The sequence below is a fragment of the Alligator sinensis genome, unplaced genomic scaffold (assembly GCF_000455745.1).
Source record: "Alligator sinensis unplaced genomic scaffold, ASM45574v1 scaffold1378_1, whole genome shotgun sequence".
In the NCBI taxonomy this organism is placed as follows: Eukaryota; Metazoa; Chordata; order Crocodylia; family Alligatoridae; genus Alligator; species Alligator sinensis.
In genome coordinates this window covers 474916-478996 of record NW_005842781.1, presented here as the reverse complement: position 1 = coordinate 478996, position 4081 = coordinate 474916, and positions in this window count along the sequence as shown.

The window sequence follows — 4081 nt, the reverse complement described above, 5'->3', positions numbered from 1 at the left end:
CTCCTTAAGGAACGACCACTCATCTTGGGCACTGAGTTCCCCTGCCCTCAAAAGCCCCAGCGCCTCTCCCACCAATCTCCTCAACTCGTTGAAGTTGGCCCTCTTGAAGTCTAGGGCTACCGCCTTGCTGCAGGCCCTTGTCACCCTGCGCTGGATGATGAATTCCAGCAAGCGATGATCGCTATCACCCAGGTGGTCAAGGACCTGAAGCCCCCTTACCAGATCATTGTCTGTGGCCAGGACCAGGTGCAACAGAGCATTTCCTCTGGTGGGACTGTGCACCTCCTGGGTTAAGTGGAGATCCTGTATCTCGGCCAGGAATCTCTTGGATCAGTCCAACCCAGCTGACTGCTCCTCCCAGCAGATGTCGGGGTAATTTAGATCACCCACGACAACTACTTGCCTTAAGCGCCTCTGCAAGCTGGCCTGAAAATTCCCTGTCCAGCTCCTCCCCTTGGTTGGGGGGTCTGTAGTAGACCCCCACCGTTACATCCCTCTTCCCTTGACCCCCTTGTATCTTGACCCAAAGCACTTCAGCTTGCCCCTCCTCTGACCCCATTTTGCTGGCAGAGGATGTGTATTGCTCTTTGACAGCGCGCCACACCCCCTCCCTTCCTTCCTTCCTTCTCTATCCTGCCTGTAGAGCCTATAGCCCCTAATGCTAACAGCCCAGTCGTGGGATGAATCCCACCACGTTTCTGTGATCCCTACTATGTCTGGGTTTGAACTGGCTATTCTGAGGGTGAGTTCCTTCTGTTTATTCCCCATACTCTGAGCATTAGTGTAGAGGCACCTGAGGCATCCTGGGTGCTCGTGCCTTCCTCCCACTCCCAGGACAGTTGTGGCCTCCTGCTCCTCGGACGTTTATACTTACCTCTGCTTCCCTTCCTCTTGTCACCTTGCGTGCTGGTGAAGCATCCTCTCCACTCAAAGCGGCCCCTTCCCCCGGTGAAGCTAGTTTAAAGCCCACCATACGAGATTAGCCAACCTAGAGGAAAAGATACACCTGCCGTTAGGGGAAAGGTGAAGCCCATCCCGCCCCAGCATGCCCTCCTTACAAAAACCTGGGTCATTGTCAAAAAACCCAAAGCCTGCCTCATGGTACCAGCTCCGAAGCTGCCGGTTAACCACGTCAATTCAGGCCTCATGATGCCTACCCCATCCACTTACCAGGAGAATGGAGGAAAATACCACCTGAGCTCCCATCCTCTTCAGTTGGTGTCCCAAGGCCTTGTAGTCCTCCATGATGTTATCCAGCTTGCCCTTGGATGCATCATTTGTACCCACATGGACCACAACCAGTGGGTAGTAGTCAGAGGGCATGATGATTTTAGGAATGGTCTGTGACATTGCAAATCCTCGCTCTAGGGATGCAGCAGACCTGCCATGTCCAGGGCTCTGGGCGACAGATAGGACCATCGGTTCCCCTCAGGCCGGAGTCCCCAATGCACAGAACTTTGCATCTCCTTCTCGGGGTATGCCTCTTCTGAGCTGGTGATGTAGGTGGAGTGGCTTCAGTTCCTCTGGGGACCAGTTCTTCTGCCTCCTCCTCCAGTGGGGCCAGGGCTGCGTACCTGTTCCCGAGGGGTGTCTGGGGAGCAGGCACAGCAGGTGTTCAGACTGCCCTGGCCTTGACAGGTACCTGCTGCCACTGATTAGTTGGGCGCTATGCACGCAGGGTCTCTGGTGGATTCCTGTTCCTGCAGAGAATGGAAATACAGGTCAATTTCATCCTCTGCTGCTCGGATCCCCCACAGCCTGCTCGCCTTGGCCTGGAGCTCTGCCACCTGCCCCTCCAAAACATGAAGATGCTCACAAGAGGGGCAGGTGGGGGAGGCATCAGGCATCAGTCCCACCCCCAGGGATCCCACCCAGCCACCCACAGAGCTCAGGGGGCAGGTGGTCACCAGGTCCCCCAAGGGCTCCGTCTAGGTGGCAGCTTCAGAGGAGCCCCGGAAGGGTGGCACCACGGAGGCAGGACCCCTGGCAGCACTGCGAGTCCTCACCATGGCTTGCAGGTAGTCCTTACCTCCCTCCTTTTTGGTGGAGTCTCCTCCCTCCTGGGAAGCCTCTCTTGCTGCTCTGCCTGCTTCTGCCTGTGCGAACGCTGGTGCAAACACTGGCGCGCCCTTACAGAGCGTGCCAGTTTGCGTGCTCTGTTCACATGCGGCTTGGGAGCGTGGCTCCCTGCCCAGCTCAGCAAAGAGGGATCCGGGGGCTTCCCCTCCGGATCCTCTGCAGCTGCGCCGGCTCCTGCACCACTTACCTTCGGGGGATCAGCTGCTGCTGCTGCCCCTGCTGTTGCTTCTCAGCCTCTGCTGCCTCAGGTACGTTGCAGGGGGCACACGTGTGCTGAGAATCCCATGTCTCTTGGCCTCTCTCTATAGGGCCTATTATCTTGCCCTCTGATCATGTGTGTGGCTCTCCTCTGGACTCTCTCAGTCTTCTTGACGTCCTTCTTGAATTGCAGAGCTCAGAACTGGATGTAGTACTCCTGCTGCGGCCTCACCAATGCCGGGTCAAAGGATCTCAGCAACATAAGCATCCAAGTGTTTCTTGAATGAATCCAGAGTAGGTGCCTGCACCACTTCTGGAACGAATCTATTCCAGGTCTTGGCAGCTCGGACCATAAAGGAATTTTTCTTATGTCCAGCCTAAAACGGTCTTGTAGGAGTTTATGACCATTGGTCCTTGTTTTTCCTTGGGGTGCTCTGGTGAACAGATGTTCTCCCAGATCCTGATGTACACCCCCTATGTACTTTTAAGCAGCCACCAGGTTCCCCCTGACCCTGCACTTTTCCAGACTGAAGAATCCCATGTCTCTCAGCCTCTCTCCATAGGGCCTATTATCTTGCCCTCTGATCATGTGTGTGGCTCTCCTCTGGACTCTCTCAGTCTTCTTGACGTCCTTCTTGAATTGCAGAGCTCAGAACTGGATGTAGTACTCTAGCTGCGGCCTCACCAATGCCGAGTACAGGGGGAGGCTTACATCCTGAGATTTACTTGAGAAGCATCTATGGATGCAAGCCAGGGTTTTGTTTGGTTTACCAGCTGTGACATCGCATTGGTGGCTCATGTTCATCTTGTGATCAATCATGATCCCCAAGTCTCTTTCAGCAGTGGTGCTAGCAAGAGTAGTACTGCTGAGCCTATAAGTATGCTGTGGGTTTCTTTCCTTGAGGTGGAATACTTTACATTTGTCGGTATTGAACATCATCAGGTTTGTGTTTGCATACTTACTAAGTTTATCCAAGTCACCCTGGATCACTAGCCTGTACTGAGGTGAGGACACTATGTCCCAAAGCTTAATGTCATCAGCGAACTTAGCCAGTGCGCTTCTGACACCGTGAACAATGTCCACATTGTTGATAAAGATGTTAAAAAGAACCGGTCCAAGGACAGGGCCCTGGGGAATGCCAATGGTCACAGAGTGCCATAATGATGGACTTAGTCAGGGAAGGACCTAGAGGACCTAGTCAGGGAACTTCTGGAGGGACTGGATGTATTTAAATCAGCAGGTCCTGGTGATCTCCACCCCAGAGTGCTGAGGAAATTAGCAGAGGTCATTGCAGGACCCCTGGCATGGCTTTACAAGCACTCATGGTGCTCTGGCAATGGACTGGAAAAGGACCAATGTGGTTCCCATTTTTAAAAAAGGGAGGAAGGAGGACCCAGGAAACTATAGGCCTATTAGTCTTACCTTGGTCCTGGGTAAGCTTTTTGAGAGAATTATCCTGGTGCATGTCCGCAAGGGGCCAACATGGGAGATTATGATTAGGGGCAATCAACATGGTGTGGCAGAAATGCCACCGTCGGTGCCCCTCTCCAGAGATCTGTCTCAGCCAGCCCGAGAGGCTGCTGTTGAATCTCTCACAGCGGGGATCTCGCTCCTTGTCTGCAGACAAAAGCCTGGCGCCTGGGAGGCGATGCTCTGGTCACCTGGGCAGGGGGGGAAAGACCCGGCCCTGCGCGCGGGCCCAGGTAGCCAGGGATGCTTTGCAGATTGGATGGTTTGTAGCCAGTATTGGCAGCTTCGATTGGACCGGCTGCTGAGGTCAGAGAGGTTATAAAAAGGCCTGGG